Source organism: Crinia signifera, chromosome 1, assembly GCF_055691185.1.
Source record: "Crinia signifera chromosome 1, ASM5569118v1, whole genome shotgun sequence".
NCBI lineage: Eukaryota > Metazoa > Chordata > Amphibia > Anura > Myobatrachidae > Crinia > Crinia signifera.
Genome location: NC_139217.1, coordinates 412,331,152 through 412,349,093, shown reverse-complemented (window position 1 = coordinate 412,349,093; position 17,942 = coordinate 412,331,152).

The window sequence follows — 17,942 nt, the reverse complement described above, 5'->3', positions numbered from 1 at the left end:
GGTGTATGAGATCAGGAGGCTGTATAATAGTGGTATGTGGGCAAGACATTGATAAAAGTTGTGGCGCTGGTGCAGAGGACCGTGGGGACACTCTGGCAGTCGGGGGCCTTGAATCGCTGGAAGGGGGGTCCGCAAATTGCGGGAGGGGGGTTGTTGGGGTCAATGAATTGCGAAAGGGGGGGTTGTGGGGGTCCGTGAATCACGGGAGGGGCGCGCGGGGTGCGTGGGTTGCCGTGAATAGAGGGAGAAGGCGCGGGGGTCCGCGAATCGAGGGAGGGGGCGCGGGGGTCATGAATCGCAGGAGGGGGAGGTCATGGGGGGCTGCAAATCGCGGGAGGGTGGGGTGCGGGGGTGCAGTGAATCGTGGGAGGGGTGTGTGAATTGCGAGGGGGGGTCACGGGGGGTCGCGAATCGCGGGAGGGGGCACCGGAGGTGCTGTGGGGTTCCGTGAAGCACTGGAGAGGGTCCGCAAATCGCAGGAGGGGTTGCGAGGGGTGCCGTGAATCACGGGAGGGGGTCCGCAAATTCTGGGGGGGGGGGGCGCAGCAAAGCACGGGAGGGGGCACGGTGAATCACGGGAGGGGGCGCGGTGGTGCCGTGAATCGCGGGAGGGGCTTGGGTCTGCAAATCACGGCAGGGGGGGCGCCATGAATCGCGGGAGGGGGGGTCTCGGGGGTCCCGCGAATGGGAGGAGGGCAGGAGGGGGTGCTGTGAATCGTGGGAGGGGTGTGTGAATCGCGGGGGGTGTCACGGGTGGTTGCGAATCGCGGGAGGGGGCGCCGGAGATGCTGTGGGGTTCCGTGAATCATGGGAGGGGGTCCGCAAATTGCAGATGGGGCACGAATCGTGGGAGGGGGGGTCGCGGGGAGCTAGAATTGCGGGGCAGGTGCAAATCGCAGAAGGAGGGGGGGTTGCGGGGTCCAGCGAATCGCGGGGGAATCACGGGGGTCCCGCGGATCGCGGGAGGGGGTAGTCGCGGGGATCCCGCAAATCGTGGGAGGGGGTTGTTGCAGGGGTCCTGCGAATCACGGGAGGAGGGGTGTTGCGGGGGTCCTGCTAATCGCGAGAGGGGGCGGGTCGCGGGAGTCCCGCGAATGGGGGGAGGGGCGCGGAGGGCCTGCGAATTGCGGGAGGAGGGGTCGCGGGGGTCCCATGAATGAGGGAGGGGGGGTCGTGGGGGGTCCCGTGAATGGGGGGAGAAGGGGTCGCGGTGGTCCCGCGAATCGCGGGAGGGGGGGTCATGGGGGTCCCGCAAATGGGGGGAGGGGGGGTCGCGGGTGGTGCCGCGAATCGCGGGAGGGGGGACCTGGGTGTCGGTTTGCTGGCAGAGGGGGGGTGCGGGAGTAATGGTGGATGGTGGCTGTGGAGTAATGGTGGATGGTGGGTGTGTACTGAAGCCCTGGCTGGGCAGGGGGAGGTGATGTCAAGGTTGTGGGATCTGGATGTGTAGAACGTTATACACATAGAACACTTTTCCCTGGAGGGGGCGGATTTGTGTATCCTGCTGGGCGGGAACGTTACCTACACAGGGGATGAGTGACAGATCTGGCTAAATATATAAGAGATTCTGCACATCTCTACTGGCCGATACTGCAAATAATTCCATCATAAAGACAAGGGCATCGATTGAGAGGGGACTATGGCAGAAATACATTTAATGATCGTTTAAACCTTTCGGTTTGACAGTGTATAATGTATATATCCATTGAGACTGAAGATGTAATAACTGGTTATGTCGATCTCCTCGTCTACTGCTAGCTGGGACATGATCAGTGATCATGGGTGAGATTTAATAGGATGAGAGATTCAGAAAGCAAGAGATTTTTTTAAAGCGGCAATCATTTACACTTTAAAGTCAAACTGGTTTTGCAGTGTAAATGATTGCCGCTTTAAAAAAACTGGAGATTTCTTCCCAAATTTCTCACTTTCTGAATCTCTCATGCTATTAAATCTCACCCCATATGTCTCAAACTAACAAGATTATGCTTAGCCTCAAAGAAATGTCTCACAAGGGGTTGTTCTGATACCTTGCCACTTAGGGTCAGACGAATAGTCGTGCGATGCAGGGCCATTCGTTCTTTGAAAGTTCTAATTGTTTGCTTACATAGCATAACTCACATGGGCATTTCACCATGTAGACAACAAAGGAACTATTACACCCTGATATTAAATTTTCAACCAGTATGAGGGTGAAAAAAACATTTACTTGCTATCATATTGTGCAGTTCGTGCACTTATGGTACCCAGGACTTTTATGTCATACTAATGGGTTCTTATTTAGTAACGGTGTCACATCAGGACAAACCAGCAAATCCTGTATGTTCCTCCCTCTTTTGAAGTTGGTCATTACCTTACGTTTTGTACAATTTTATGGGTCACATTATACTGCTGGACCCAATGAATCATATAATTTAGGGCAGTACTGATGGTGCAATGGTTAGCATTACTGCCTGAGGTCATGGTCTCAATTTCCACCATAGCCCTAACTGTGTATATTCTCCCCGTACTTGTGTGGGTTTCCTCCAGGTACTTTGGTTTCCTCATACATTCCAAAAATATACTGGTAGGTTATTTGGCTCCTAACAAAATTAACCCTAGAATGAATGTGTATGTGTGAATATGTGGTAGGGAATGTAAATTGTAAGCTCCACTGGGGCATGGACTGTTAAAATCTTCTCTGTAAAGCACTGGGGAATATGTATGCGCTATATAAGAAACTGTTAATAAATAATAAATATCGGGGGCGTGGCCTGACGGCACTGTGGACGGCAGCATAATCTGGGAGCTCCGATTCCCATGCCCCTGCAAACTGCTGAAAAAGCCCACAAAAGCTCTCCCAACCCTGACACCTATCGTCCCCCTGCCTCCTGGGTGCTAGCGGTGCCGGAGGGAACGCGCTGCGGAGCTAGGAGTCGCTCTACAGCGCCTTTACAAGCTGCGGCCTACCTCTCCACAGAAGCCGGGGCCTAGATTTAGGCATCCGGCCGGACCTTGAGCTCTGCGGCGATATCCAGCAAAACGGAGCTGCAGACAGCGCGAAGGGACCCCTCACCCGCCAGCTATCCATCTGGGGACCTTCCCAAGACACTGAGGGTCCTCCTACAGTGCACCGCTGCAGCATAAAGAGAGGTGAGAGGCATTACTGGCACCGCTGGGCCCTCCAGGCTGACGCAGGCGGCGGCCATCTTGGGGTTAACTGCACACCACCTAGTAAGCCCTGGAGAAGCCCAGACAAATGCACAGCACCCCTTACTGTTACTGAGCCACCTCCCTGGGTGAAAGTTGGCACCTGCAACCATCTGCTAAGTCTGCCCAATACCAGGCTTCTCACTTAGTACAAAGACTGGCACGCTATCCATAACCACTGTAAAACCTGGTCAGAGGAGCGAGAGCCCCACCTGGTGGTCATATGTTGCAGTACAAGCTTACTAAATACATGTGTAGCCCCCTTCCTGAGCTGCCCAGAAATCTAGATTTACACATGCGTCCATAGACCCTCTGTTCTCTCCTGCCTTCCCTCTTACACAAGAGATGTCGTGAACTATATAGCCTCAGTGGAGTCACCAACACCTACAATACATTATCTGTCATAATTCTGTCTCCAGGAGTGGGGGTCCTACTATGCCTCCCAAACGCAGTAAGCAACCTAAATCGATCTCACAGATACCATTCTTTAAAGCCTCTCCTCACAATCCCCGTCCTAAGATTACAGATAATACTACCACTGCCATGGACTCTTCGCCCCCTGCGCAGAGTATAGGGACGCCACCTATAGTGGCGGCTAGCCCAGCTACAGACCCTATCGGAGATACGGACGCTCTCACCGTGGGCACCCTGAAACTCCTATTTACACGTTTCAAGGATGACGTTACAGCAGAAATCCGGGCAGCAGTGCAAAACTGCCAACGCTCTGTCGACGAGCTGGGTGGCCGCACCAACCATCTAGAGACCAAAATGGAGGAAGTAGTTGGCTCCCATAATGGGCCCATAGACTCCCACGATGCGCTTGAGGCTGAGGTGAGAATGTTGCGCGATAAGGTGGCAGATTTGGAGGACAGATCCCGTCGTAGTAACCTTAAGCTGCGGGGTGTCCCGGAGACAGTGTCAAATAGCAGCCTACATGATTACGCTGTAGACCTGTTTAAAAAACTGTTACCACATGCTTCGTCAGCGGATGTCCTTATAGATCGGATACATAGGTTACCCAAAGCCAGAGCAGCTCCCGATGGTGCCCCCAGAGATGTGCTGATGAAGATGCACTACTATCACATCAAGGAGGCAATTTTGAAAGCTGCCAGACCATCCGTGGAATCTTCGGCCATCCTTAGAGATCTACAGATTTTCGGTGATCTATCTACAGCTACACTACTCCGACGACGCTCATTCCAACCCGTCATATCGGCCCTCAGGAGAGCGAGTATCCCGTACAGCTGGGGGTTCCCCACCAAGCTGTTGGTTTCTTATCAAGGCTCCACTGTTTCTATTAACAACGCAGAGGAGGGATTGAAACTCCTGTCTTCTTGGAACATACCCAATGCTCCGCCCGGCCCTTCGCCCACCCCTCGACTTCAGCAGGACTGGTCTGTGGTTGGGTGAGGACTGGTAAGATGAACTCCAACTGCATATACAAATGTTTGACTTTGTCTGGTCTTCTAACTGCCCCATGTATATCAATGGACCCCGTTAGAGTGCATTAAGTCCATAACTAACTACATGCAGATCAGAAGGTGGACAAAGAATGGTCGCTGACTAGACCAGACAATCTTATTATCTTAATATTATATGGTTTACTGTATAGGCAGTTGCTGTTGTTGTTTTTTTTCTCTTTTTGGGGTTTAGATTGTATTGTTTTGAAGTATACGGAGAAACTCCCTTCAAGTAATCCAAGATATACGACATCATCACATAGAGAGATGTAGATCCCCTATTGCGCACTTTATAGTAACTTCTACTAAATACAAACACTTTCTTAGTACAATACCACACAAATTAGTAGTAACAAGATTCACCTTGTTTATTCAGGGAGATCTATACCCTAGCTCTCCTAGGGGAAGGTAGGAGAATAGCCGCTACCCCCCTACTACAACTGTACCCAACCACCTAGTTATGATGGTTGGTTTTGGTCCCAAGCGGGATCACTCCCCTTCTTGTATTTTTATGTTGTTCTCAATTATGTCCTTTTATGTTTTTGGTTTATGCAACTTGTATGTCCTTCACGTGTCAGGTAGATACTGTATTGGTTTTTCTATACACTGTGTTTATCTCCCCTCCGAGGTAGATTATGGTTAAGGTAATTTCTATTAATGCTAAGGGGTTGAACTCCCCTCAAAAACGGAAATTAGCCCTAAATTACTTTCATAAGCAGGGGGCACAGATAGTCGCAATTCAAGAAACGCACTTCCAGAATCGTAACCCCCCCCTATTCACAGACCATAGATACCCCCATTGCTATACGGCCAATGGCCCAAGTAAGAAAGCGGGAGTAGCTCTTCTTATTGCCCAACATTGTCCCTTTGTCCTAACCTCACAATACGCTGACCCTGAGGGAAGGTATCTAATTTTGACAGGCCTATTGGAGAACACTGAGATAACACTTGCCTCTTGTTATGTCCCCAATACCAAACAAGTGCCTTTCTGTAAAAAGTTTCTTAGAATTCTTCACGAACGTAATAAAGGGGCCCTCCTACTGCTGGGAGATTTCAATATGGTCAAAGTAGAGAAAGAGAAAGTACTCTCTTTGTTTGGGGGCACGCTTTCAATATGGTTCTAGATCCCACTATTGATAGATCAAGACCACTTAGGACTTCCTGCCCGAATAGACAGCAAGATTTTTCTTCACGATTCAGACATCTATTAGCAGAGTATGAGCTGTTTGATGTGTGGAGGTCCAAACACCCCTCGGTGCGAGACTACACATTTTATTCGCACGTCCATAGCTCATACTCAAGAATTGACATGGCTCTAGCTGACAAGTGGACACTTCCCTCCATTTGTAAAATTAATATTCTGCCAATCAGCTGGTCAGACCACTCCCCCATATCCCTGGTATGGAAAATAGAAAAACGTACAATCACGCCAGGTCAGTGGAGAATGAACACCCATATGCTAGTCAAGCCAGAGGCTCAGCAAGCCATACAAAACTCCTTGGACCTATATCTTGACACCAACAGCTCAAAGGACACATCCGTATTTGTACACTGGTGTGCATTAAAAGCAGTAGTGAGAGGAACCTCTATACAAATAGCCGCTAGGATAAAAAGAGAGCTCAAACAGCGCTATGCTGCAGCTGAAATGGAAGCGGCCAATATAGAAACAGCCCACAAGGCGGACCCTACAAACAAATCTCTATTTAGCAAACTTCTTGCTGCTAGAGACAAGGTTAATACCTTCTCGCTGGCAGAGGTCCAGCATAATTTACATCGTCTTAATCAAAAGTACTATACCCTTGGCAACAGAGCTGGGCGTCTCCTGGCTCGAAAACTCCGTGGTCGTAGAGCTAAAGAGCGTATCCATGCGATCCATACATCCAAAGGTGCAAAAGTTACAGACCCCACAGAGATTGCCAATGCATTTGCTGAGTATTACTCACAATTATACAATCTGAAAAATGACCCTGATACCCCACAACCGTCCCAGACGGATATTAATAATTTCTTAAATGGGCTTTCCCTTCCATCTCTAGACCCTGCAACTTGTGAAGCACTTAGTACCCCTTGGACAATTAGTGAGGTTGAAACCGCCATCGAATCCCTCCCATTAGATAAGGCACCTGGCCCTGATGGATTCCCTTCTAACTTTTATAGGAAATTTAAAAACACATTAGCCCCAACCTTGACATCAGTTTTTAATGAAGCGTCCAATTCCACCAATTTCCCCAAAGAAATGTTGGAGGCTCGTATTGTCACCATCCCCAAACCAGGTAAAGCTCCCACAGCCGTACAAAATTATCGACCCATTGCACTATTAAACGTAGATGTAAAACTATTTGCTAAGTTGATTGCCAACCGAATTTCCCCCCTCATGCCCGGCCTGGTCAATCCAGATCAGGTTGGATTCGTACTAGGCAGACAAGCGTCAGACAATACTCGCAGAGTTATTGATATTATGGAATACTGCCAGGTGCAAAAACAGGCGCTACTAGTCTTATCATTAGATGCTGAAAAAGCACTTGATAGACTACATTGGGACTACCTACAGACTACCCTGCGTCATTTTGGCTTTACGGGTAGGATACTCCAATCCATATTTGCCTTATACTCTTCCCCGTCGGCTAGGGTGTTCTCCAACGGATGTTACTCAACACAGTTCGACATAACGAATGGCACTCGGCAGGGATGCCCCCTCTCCCCCTTGATTTTTGCCCTGGCAATTGAGCCTCTGGCTGAATGTATTAGAACGCAGAATACAATTCTTGGACCTGTTATAGGAGGGGCCCCCCATAAAATAAGCTTATTCGCAGATGACGTGCTGCTGTGCCTACACGACCCAGAATCATCTCTCCCCCACCTGCACAACATCCTTGACAATTACTCAAAGATATCATACTACAAGCTTAATACCTCTAAGACTGAGGCATTCCCTCTTAACATACAAGAAACAGTAGTCAACCGTATGAAAGATAAATATAAATACACATGGAAAACTAACTCAATTAAATCTTTGGGTATTAACCTGGCTAGAGATAATAACATTCTGGACCTTAACTATGGCCCACTACTGCGGGCTTTCGAAACACTCACGAAAGAATGGATGATGCACGAGGTATCCTGGGTAGGACGCATAGCGGCTGCAAAAATGGTACTTTTACCCAAGTTAATGTACCTCTTCCGTACTATCCCTCGCTCCCTCCCCACAGTGCTCTGTAATAAATTTAACAGATTAATCTCAGCGTATGTATGGAGAGGAGCAAAACCCAAAATAGCAAAAACGACTCTATCCTTCGCTAAAAGTGAGGGTGGCCTATCGTATCCTGATTTAGAGAAATACCACTCAGCTTGCATTCTAAATCAAACAAGGGACTGGTTCACACGGGACACAGCAAAACCTTGGGTGTTGATCGAAAGAGCTATCATGACCCCATTTGACCTTGCTGACTTGCTTAGATTACCACCATCTGCTATTACATCTAATCTTAGAAAGTGTAAAGCAATTCACACTACTTTAACGACATGGCATAGAATGGTCTCCTTTAGTGGTGATATTCTATTGCCCTCTCCACAATTGTCCTTACGTTCCATTGCAGCCCTAATCCCTGACTTAAATATAGACACTTGGTCTGACTTGGGACTAATGACACTACAAGACGTTCTGTCAGATGGAATTGTGGCCCCTTTCTCACACCTCCAATTGCGATTCCACGTCCCGAAACAGGACTTCTACAAATACCTTCAAATCAGACATTGGCTCTATGACTACATTCCCAAACCCCCGGCCCAATTAGCCACACCGAAAATAATACCCTCCCTTTTGGAGTCTCGATCCACAAAAGGTGGTATCTCTCGCTGGTACCAATATTTGATCACGGAAAAGCTGGGAAATAAATTCTTTTCTCAGGTTAAATGGGAGACAGACTTACCAAATACATTCTCAGATGAAATATGGAAATCCATCTATCACTCATGTTTTAAAATCTCAAAGTGTGTAAACCACGCAGAGATGTACTATAAATTAGTACATAGAGCGTATCTTACCCCGGCACGGCTAAACAAGTTCTGGCCTAGTGTCTCCTCACAATGCTGGAGGAAATGTGGTATGGTAGGTAATATCCTACATGTTTTCTGGTCTTGCCCAGTTCTTCGACCACTATGGAAAGAGATCGCACGCCTTATCACCAAGGTACTGGGTCGCGACATACCGCTAGACCCTCTTCTTGCCCTCTTCCACTACCACCCGGGTGCGTTGTCTATTAACGAGAGATACCTTATAGGCCACATCCTGATAGCTACTAAAGCATCTATAGCCCAATTTTGGAAGTCACCCGATATTCCAAACTTACAAATGATTGAAAATAAGATCCATAAACCTTTTTTTATTCGAGACAGCAGATGTGAACTACTCCTCCGCAGCAACATCTATACATATGAAATGGTTTGGCTGGAGCACCTACAGGGAAAAGTCAAGTAGCCCTTACACAGGTACCAACACTAACGCTATTGATCTATCTGTATTGCACTCTCCAATTCCCCCGTGAGGCTTGCAAATGTTAAAGACCATACCTACTGCCTTACCTTGAATGTTTGAATTTATACTTATAAAATCTTATACCTGACATGTATATGTATATGTACATTACCTGTATCACAATTGTTTGCATAATCCTATCCCTTCCACCCTCTCCTTTTTTTTTCTTTTCTCCTTTATTCCATGTATATCAAAAACTTGAATAAAAATCGAATGTTAAAAAAATAAATAAAAAAATAATAATAAATATCACTTTTTCCATCCTTCTTAGATCTATTTAGAGCCTGTTGTCTAGAGACTTTACTAACTTTTTCTCTGGCTAACGGCAATGTTTTTTAGAGCACCCCCTAGTTAAAAGCTTGCTAGTCTTATAATCCAGAACTTTCTGCAGCTCAACTGGATCACTCACAATTCTTTTAGCATGCAAGAACTGTGAGTAAGGTAAGCTAGATAAAGTTCTAGCAAGGTGAAAACGTTCTGCCCGCAGCAGAGTGTTACGGTCCGTCAGCTTGATATAAATAGAAAAGTAATCTGATTATCAATTATTTTAATTAAACATCAAGAAATGGGATTTATTCAAGACTGTTGCTGTATGTGAAGTTAATAGGACAATCAAACCCATTAAACTGTTCAATCCTTCTACATAGATCGACAGGATCACCTCTCCATATGAACAATATGTCGTCTATGTAGCGCTTGTAACATAGGAGTCTGTCTCTTAATTCTCTTGTGAAAAATGGACACAATTCAATCTCAAACAGAAGCCGTTGTCTTTTCTGCCTGTAAAAGACATTTTTATAGTGTTATATTAAAAGTATTTGTAAGACAATATCACTTCGAGAAGAAACACAAATAGCGTAAGTCCCCCCACATGGGAGATATTAGTGTAAAAACTAACAATATCGGTACTTATATGTTAGTTGGGCACCCACTATAGTAAGTATAGTACGTGAGCGGACGCGTAAAACTAAGCAAATAGCTTTGTGGGCGCCCAACTAACATATAAGTAACACAATATCTAATGTGAAAAGCCAGGTATTATTAGGAATGTCACCCAGGTCATCCAACAAAATCAATAACTCCGTAGTATCTTTGAGATAAGTGGGCCGATCCTAAATACATGATTGTAAATAAAAATCCAAAAATTCTGCAATAGCTCCTAGCTGAAATTATGGGGCATCCCGTTGGAGAAATCTTGTTCTTATGGATTTTAGGTAGTGTGTACAGGATTGACACTACTGGATGTTCAACTGTAAGAAAATCACAAATATTTTTTGGTAATCAAGCCCTGTCAGACGGAGTTCAGCAACGATGTGTCCATCAACTTTTTATATTCATCAGTTGGATCACACATCAGTTTACAATGTACATTGCTGTCAGAGAATTGCTTTTCTATTTCACTACAGTATTGCATAACACTCGGGACAACCACCCCACCCCCCTTGTCCGCTGACCTAATGACTATATCATTATAGCCTCTTAGGTCATTCAAAGCGCGCCATTCTTTTATGGATAAGTTGTTCTGATAGGGCTCCATTTTGGAGTGAGAATCCATCACTTGCGCATCTAAGGCTCTAGCAAAGCCAAAGATCGAAGGGCTATTGGTCGTTAGCTCAAAAGTGGATTTTTTGTGAAATCTCCTAGCTTCACTGGACTTGGTTTAATTAGATCCATCCTGGTTACTAAAGAATTCTCTAAGTTTTAGTTGTCGATTTAGATATTAGACATCAGTTTTCCATTTATGGCTGTTGAATGTGTTGGTCGGCACAAATTATATACAAGTTCTAAGTCCGTTCACCTATTCCTGCATTGGTTTTTCTTTTTGTAGCGGGACCTGCCGCAACTTCTGGTGCACTTCTTGCACAACCTTTGACCGTGTGTGTCACTACCCCTATAGGGGGTTTTGTTAAAGTGCTGGAATTACAAAAATCATCAAAAGAGGATTGCTCATTTATATTTGTTTTTCTGGGTTTCTGTAATCATTGGATCCAGTAGTTATGAAACTGGCCTCTAGCCTCTAGCAGATCTATCAATGGTTCTGGATAGCCAGCGATACACCTGATGTTCTGTATAATCGGGCATCACGGATGGTGTAATGGTTAGAATTACTGCCTCACAGCACTGAGGTCATGGGTTTGATTCCCACCATGGCCCTAACTGTGCGGAGTTTGTATATTCTCCCCGTGTTTGCGTGGGTTTACTCCGGGTACTCCGGTTTCCTCCCACAATCCAAAAATATACTGGTAGGTCAATTGCTTCCAAGAAAATTAACCCTAGAATGTCTTTGTGTGTGTGTACTTGTGGAACATAGATTGTAAGCTCCACTGGGGCAGGGACTGATGTGAATGTTAAACTATACTCTGTAAAGCGCTGCGGAATATGTATGCGCTATATAAGAAACGTTAATAAATAAATAAATAATCTCTGTTAACCATCTCGTATTTTCTTTGTATCATCCTGCTTCAGTTTGATTTGGTGTGTTACTTCAAAATCATTGATTTTTTTTGCCTTACTTTTTCCTTACTTCACTTCCAGGTCACTTCTTCGATCAACAGAGTGATTTAGTTGAAGTAACATTTATTACACACTGCTATCCATTTTCAACAAAAACATTTATTGAATCTTCCTATGGTAGGTAAATTAGTCACCCTAAAACCCTAAAAACCCCTTGGGATTTTTTTGTCACGCACACACTCAGCGTGACCATGTGCAATTTTAAATCTATTTCTTTCTTTTTGAGTGTCACAAGCTTAGAGAATACTTCATCTGCAGTAGAGGTTCCCACAGTATCAAAAAATCTTTCTTTGAAAATGATCGCCTCCGTTTCACTTTTCGAATGGCTCAAATTCTCCCCAATTGGCACATCAGTCCAATTGAAGCTACCAGCTTCATCCATACTGAACCATTCTGTAAACAACCATCAACAAATATGATGTATGCCTATCAATCAACTATTGTTTCAGTTCAAGAAGAACCAAACGCTGGGGAATCTCCGGAGTCAGTTAAACCACCAAATTCACTGTTCAATATAGAACAGACTAGATAACATACATGGTAAGAGGTCATCACATAATCAAGTATGCTGGCTAAGGTCAGCAAGTGGAGGTGCAATAAAGCCAGAAGTCCAGACCAGTACAGGTTCCAACTTCCAGATACAAGTTCCATCGGTCAGCATGTCTCTGAGGTATTTAAGGTGAGCATGCTGATGTTTCATGTATATTGTGTCACTTGTCTGTATGCCGCCCGACGGAGGGAATGAAACTCCCAAAAAGCTTGAAATTTGGTGTTCATGTCTCCGAGAGTTATTGTTATTAAAAGTTAAAAGTGATGAGTGCCACCGTATGGAACTGTATATCATTATTTTTGGCAGGGCACCGTGGTGATTAACTTTCTTTTTGTTAAAGCTGAGTAAAGGCCCAGCTCAGGTGTTTGGACTCACAGAGGGCTAATCAAGGCCCATGTAGAGCTGCTGGACTGATCAGTGGGGGCAGACTGCCTGGGGAGGCTGCAGAATCTCTGTGAGAGGAACAAGCTTTCTGATGCAAGCTATCCAGTAGTGACTGGAAAACGGGGTGTTTTGTTAAGAGATAGTTAGCAATATCCTGTGTTTAGTTAATGCCGGACTGGCAAGGTATTTTCTTTTGTTGTTCATTTTTATCTTCTGCTGAATAAAACTGGTTGCAGCCAGTTGCACCCCAAAGACTTGACTTGTATGACTTCTCAGCTGCTGCTTGCTGCCTTCTACCCCAGGAAAAGGCACCCAGTTCCCTTACAGTGTTACAACTTATATATATCATCTTGCTACTTGAAACCCATAACTTTCAGGTAGTTATATACAGTAGATACACTACCTATAAGGACCTCTAGCATTTATAGGTATGTCCAGTAGGATCTCTAGCATCTGTCTCCTCCAAGTGGTCGGCCATTTTTGGAGGGAAATTGTCAGCAGAATCCATTCAGACAGCCAGACCCATTGGAATGTGCAGAGACCATGCACCCCCACATGCTTGGGCTGCAGGCCATTGTTGCACCACTGAGTACTAATGAGTCAGACTGGATCATCTGGAATCATTTGCTGGAATATGGAAATGTCATCTTTTGTTCAAGTAAGGCCATATTTACAATTATAAGCTGTACTGTGTAACATTTTGTAGCAATATGAATTTATAGATTGTGGGAATATATTACAAATTACCCAAAAGGACTGGGACTTTTAATGACCCTTTTCCAGGGCTGTGCTAGAAGGTACACTACCAATCAAAAGTTTGGGTCACCCAGACAATTTAGTGTTTTACATGAAAACTGACTGTTAATTATCAAATGAGTTGCAAAAGGAATAGAACATATAGTCAAGACATTGGCAAGGTAGGGAATACTGATTTTTATTTTAAATAATAATTTTGTCCTTCAAACTTTGCTTTCATCAAAGAATGCCCCTTTTGCTGCAATTACAGCATTGCAGATCTTTGTCATTTTAGCTGTTAATTTGTGCTTTGGGCCATGTCCTGTTGGAGGAGGAAATGGCTCCAATCAAGTGCGTCCCCAGGGTATGACATGGCATTGCACAATGGAGCGATAGCCTTCCTTATTCAAAATCCCCTTTACCTTGTACAAATCTCCCACTTTACTAGCACCAAAGTAGCCCCAGACCATCACATTACCTCCACCATGCTTGACAGATGGTGGCAGGTACTCTTCCAGCATCTTCTCACTAGTTCTGTGCCTCAAAAATGTTCTTCTATGTGATCCAAACACCTCTAACTTTGATTAATCTGTCCATAGCACTTTTGTCCAATCTTTCTCTGTCCCATGTCTGTGTTCTTTTGCTCATATTTTGCTCATATTATCTTTTCCTTTTATTGGCCAATCTCAGATATGGCTTTTTCTTTGCCACTCTGCCTAGAAGGCCAGCATGACGGAGTTGCCTCTTCACTGTAGACGTTGACATTGGCATTTTGTGGGTACCATTTAATGAAACTACCAGATGAGGACCCATGAGGCACATATTTCTCAAACTAAAGACTCTAATGTACTTGTTTTCTTGCGCAGTTGTGCCTCCTACTTCTCTTTCTATTATGATTCAAACCTGTTTATGCTGTTCTCTGAAGGAAGTAGTACACACTGTTGTAGGAAATGGTCAGTTTCTTGGCAATATCTCACATGGAATACACTTTATTACGAAGAAAAAGAATAGACTGTCAAGTTTCACATAAAAGTTCTCCTTTTCTGGCAATTTTGTGAGCATAATCGAGACGTTTGCAGCTAGTATAGTACCACATTAACAATGTATACAGTGTATTTCAATTTAATTTCATCTTCATTGAAAAAAACAGTGGTTTTTTTCAAATATAAGGAAATTTCTGAGTAACCCTAAGCTTTTCAATGGTAGTTTATGTTTTTTTCTAATGCGATCACATTCCTTCTTCCTCAGGATTATATTTGGTTTATAGTTGGTCTGAAATTTGTGACAAGATTAAAGTCATCACATCTCTAACTAGTTTTGCATTCTATAGTAGCTTTTGAGAATATTTGTAATTCTTTTGTTCAGTGGAGGCTCCTACTTACATTTGGCATGGTGGCTTCCCGTACCTCTGTGCCTGGAGTTGAGACAGCCACCAGCCCCAGGTGCTGACACCTGCAGAATGCTAGGACTAGTGCGTGTGCATTCACCATGGTGTGACTGTGCATGCGCAAACCCCCAAGCTCCTATGGAATGCACCAACTGCAGCCCATAGAAGCCAGACTATGCTCCGTAAAAAGAAAAGAAGTTGCTTCTGACAGGAAGTCAGCTACGCCTGAACTGGCAGTCCCAAAGGGAGAGAACACGTACCAATGGGACTGCCTTGTGTTTCTGTAACTGACAGGTAGGACTTCCAATAGGAGGTCACTGCCAGTCACAGTGAAGCCAGTGCAGTAACGGACTGCATCTGGCTTCACTGACATTGAGCTGAGTTACTGATATTACTTGGGGACAGCCCATTGGAAAAATTTGCCACTGCTTTGTGACGTCCCATGGATAATTTTTTTCTTTTGCAAAGATCCGCAAAAATTGGCGTGATTTTTCGCAAAATTAATGCAGAAATGATACATCGGCCCCTTATACAAAAGGTTTGGATGTCTTGATGTGTTTTGTACCAATAGAGCATTCAACCTAAAATAAAATTTATAGCTGGTATAATATGCAGTGGAAAAATTGAACATGTTACTGTGAGTGTTTAAAATAGCAGTTTGCTTTTCTGTTTTTATCTGTAATTATCCATCCTTTTCTCAGATTCATATAATTTCATCTACTTGATTCCCTCTTGACCTTGTGCTTGTAACCGAATCCTGACATCTGGCATGTGGCCCAGAAATATGAGTAAAATTGCTTATATTAGCGGCAAGCTGTATTTAGCTGAACAGCATTGATTCAGTGTTAGGACTATGCTGAAAGTTGCATTGCTTTCCCATGTATTCTCCATTCTCCTCAAATCCCTTGTCATTAAAACAGATGTTTGGATTATTGTTCTGTAAACTATGTCAGAATTTCAATCTCTAGTATCTGTTCATTATTCTCTGAGGGTGATATTACAAATGTTCTCATGCTCACTTAATGCGTATAGTGTTGCCTTTTTCCCACAAATGCTTCAATGGCAATTTTTTTTTGCTAATAAGGTTAAACAAAGCATGCTTCAGTCTATCTAGTTTTGCAGCAGAGGACCACATAATACAGACATCTTCCTTACTGTATTATTTAAAAGATCTTTCTTTTTGTTGCATTGTATAAACAACTTTCAGCAAATAACCATACTTGCCTGCTTACAGTATAAGATCCCCTCTCTAGGAGAAGCCCACAGAAGATACACTTTAAGAAGTGGGGCCAGGGTGCCTCATTGCTAAGCTCCACCCCATCATCGTGACATGCTGCCATTCGTGGATTCATGTAAACCCATCATTTAGCCCCATTCCATGTATATATAGAACTATAAGTACTGTAGGTTGTGTACCCACTCTTTCAGTATAATGGGACCCACTGCCTGTGGGCTTTTTTCCTCTTGTAGAGATCAGGTTCCAGACCATGGTTAATTACTCTCTGATAGCCAAATCATTGTGGTAGTTGGCCACAATGCAACTAGGTGTCCACATTCTAGCATGGGCTCCTACCACTGCATTCCCAGGCCCATCATGCCCCATTCTGACATTGCATAGGAAAATTTGTACACACATAGCTGGAACAGATATTTAAAAACAAGAAGTAGAGGGCTCAGCTGTTGGTATGCTATTGGGTTTCTATTGATAATGAAGGCCATGGTCTGTGTGAATGACTGAAATGTTTGCTGTAAAGCAATGCTGTACATATATGCACTATATAAATAACTAGGTGATTCATCGCGCCCTACGGGCGCTCTTCACACCATCATAAGGGGCTCCGCCTCCTTAACCTGTGAAGACTTTTATTGTGTGAAATATGCTTAACGCACACATGTTCTGCGCAGACCTCCTGGTGGTTGTGGCTGGCTGCTTACTGTAACGCTGGGTGGGCGGGGGCGGGGTTTGTGCGGCTGTTGAGCGCTCTGGATGGAGAGGGGGAGCAGGGATATCGGGCAGAGAGTGCTTTAGGTGGGGGTGGGTGGGCATGTGCGGTGGGTGATCAGAACAGGTAGTGACTTACCACGCACATGTTCCCAGCAGACCTCCTGGTGGATGTGGCTGGCTGCTTACTGTAACACTGAACGGGAGCAAAGTTTGTGCGGCTATTGAGCACTCTGGACGGAGTGGGGGAGCAGGGTAATCAGGCAGAGAGTGCTGTAGGTGGGGGTGGGCGGTGGGCATGATGTGCGCGGTTGAGCACGTTATGGTGATCACGTGCAGTGACACTGTGCACATCACAGACCTACAGCTAGCTATGGACGTAGAGGGGGCAGGACTGCCACTAGAAATTGTGGGGCCCAGGACTGATCAGATAGACAGGGCCCTCTCACCCCCCCCCCCCAAAAAAAAAATGTGCCATTACACATTATGCCACTTTAATGCCTTATTATTCCTACATATGGTGCCACTTACATTTTTTTCACTGCTGCTGACTGGGAGCTGCTGATGCTGAGGACGGTGAGCTCTCATTGACTGGCAGCCGGGACCCCAACTTAAATGTCCACTGAGGGGAGGAAGGGCAGGAAGAGGTGCCGAGGATCTGGCTGGCGGGCAGCGCATGTGGTCAGGTAGCTGGCGGAGCGGGTGGCAGAGGACACATCAGTCGGCCGGGGATGAAGGGGAGGAAGACGCGCCGGGGATCTGGCTGGCGGGCAGCGCATGTGGTCAGGTAGCAGGTGGAGCGGGCGGCAGAGGACACATATCAGGCGGCCGGGGATGAAGGGGAGGAAGAAGCTGACACATATCAGGCGGCCAGGGATGACCTCAGCCGGAGCCAGCTTGTCAGCCGTCACAGGGGGGTGAGCTGCCCGAGCCCTTCCAGATGCCGGGGCCCGGGACAGCTGTACACACAGCACCCCCCTGTCGGTGGCCCTGAGAGGGGGAGCAGGGGAATCCGGCCACAGAGAACTTCTGTTGGGGGTGGGCGTGGGAGGGGAGGGCATTGAGAGGACGGGCATCTGTGTGGAGCCTGTGGTCAGGGCCAATGCAAGGTGTTTTAGCACCCTAGGCAAAACTTATTATAATATTGTGCCAGCCCAGTTACCACACTATCATTAGGAATAAAGTATTATACCCTTACCCTGCACCCAGCAGTATCCCTCACGCACCTGTACCCCTACCCTGCACCCTGC